The sequence below is a fragment of the Triticum urartu genome, chromosome 7 (assembly GCF_003073215.2).
Source record: "Triticum urartu cultivar G1812 chromosome 7, Tu2.1, whole genome shotgun sequence".
NCBI lineage: Eukaryota > Viridiplantae > Streptophyta > Magnoliopsida > Poales > Poaceae > Triticum > Triticum urartu.
The window spans coordinates 538,135,003-538,136,246 of record NC_053028.1 but is presented as its reverse complement, the minus strand read 5'-3'; the positions used below and the strand labels follow the sequence as shown (position 1 = coordinate 538,136,246).

Genomic DNA, 1,244 nt, shown 5'->3' with positions numbered 1-1,244 from the left:
AGCACGGCGGTCAACGCTGGATTCAAAAGCTCGCGGCAGAATCAGAGAAAGCCGTCCCTCAAGGATAACAGGGACGAGCTATCCAACTTAAACAAAATCTTGGACAAGATATGTCAAATACACAGTACTCTCGGGAAGCCTGCGAACCATACCCAGAGATATTGTTGGGTTTTCAAGCAATCCGGCAAACTCAACGCCGAATACAAGGGGCTCGACACACCAAGTGAGGACGACGATGAACCCCACAAGCGGAGCACCGGGAAACAAAAGGATTTCCCACAAGAAATCAAAACAGTAAACTTACTTCACGTGACGAACAAAATGGCGCCAACAGAGATACGCGCCATACGGCCTATCCCAAAGGAGTCTCGCCAATGGTTGTTAAAACCGATCACCTTCGACCATCAGGATTACTCTAGAAGTATCCGGAACGCAGGCTGGACTGCCTTGGTATTAGATCCAATAATCGGCGAACTCCACTTTACAAATGTCCTGATGGACGGCGGCAGTGGTCTAAACCTGTTATACCAGGACACAATCCGCAACATGGGGATAGACCCAACAAAAATTCACCATAGCAAAACCTCCTTTCAAGGGGTAACGCCAGGCCCGGATGCCCGTTGCATGGGTTCTCTCTGGCTAGAAGTTATGTTCGGTTCCCCCAATAACTTTCGTCGCGAACAACTAGCTTTCCACATCACCCCATTCTCAAGTAGCTATCAAGCGCTGCTGGGACGCGAAGCTTTCGCCCGCTTTAACGCAATACCGCATTATGCATCTCTTACGCTTAAGATGCCCGGTCCACGAGGCATCATCTCATTAAAGGGAAAACATTGAGTGTTCCTCCCGCGCGGAAGATAGTGCGGCTGCCTTGATAGCCCCACAATAAAGCAGCTTCACCAGCCAAAGCACCTAAACAGGTCGTCAAGACCACGGACACGGCTAGACGAGTCCGGCATAAACATACAATTGATAAAGGCTTAATAGCCGTATACCCCTGTACTAGGGGCTCCGCGCATATAAAACAAGAGACAATAAAGCTCAATTTTACCCATTTCGATTTATACTTCATTTATTTAGTATAACTCATGTTTGGCACGATCTTTCCTAAACTAGGTTCCTCTCTTTTACAGATGAACACCGTGCTACACCCGTCCAGGATACAGCACAACGGAGACACAGGCGCAGACGTGCAGCAGGGACTCGTTCCAAGGATTCTTTTCAGATTAAGACCCTACGTAAAC

General features: G+C 48.3%; 1 pseudogene; it reads left to right on the top strand.

The window, feature by feature from the left end:
* Positions 1–390: 390 nt before the first annotated feature.
* On the top strand, positions 391–957 carry LOC125525305 (annotated as a pseudogene).
* Positions 958–1,244: the final 287 nt, after the last annotated feature.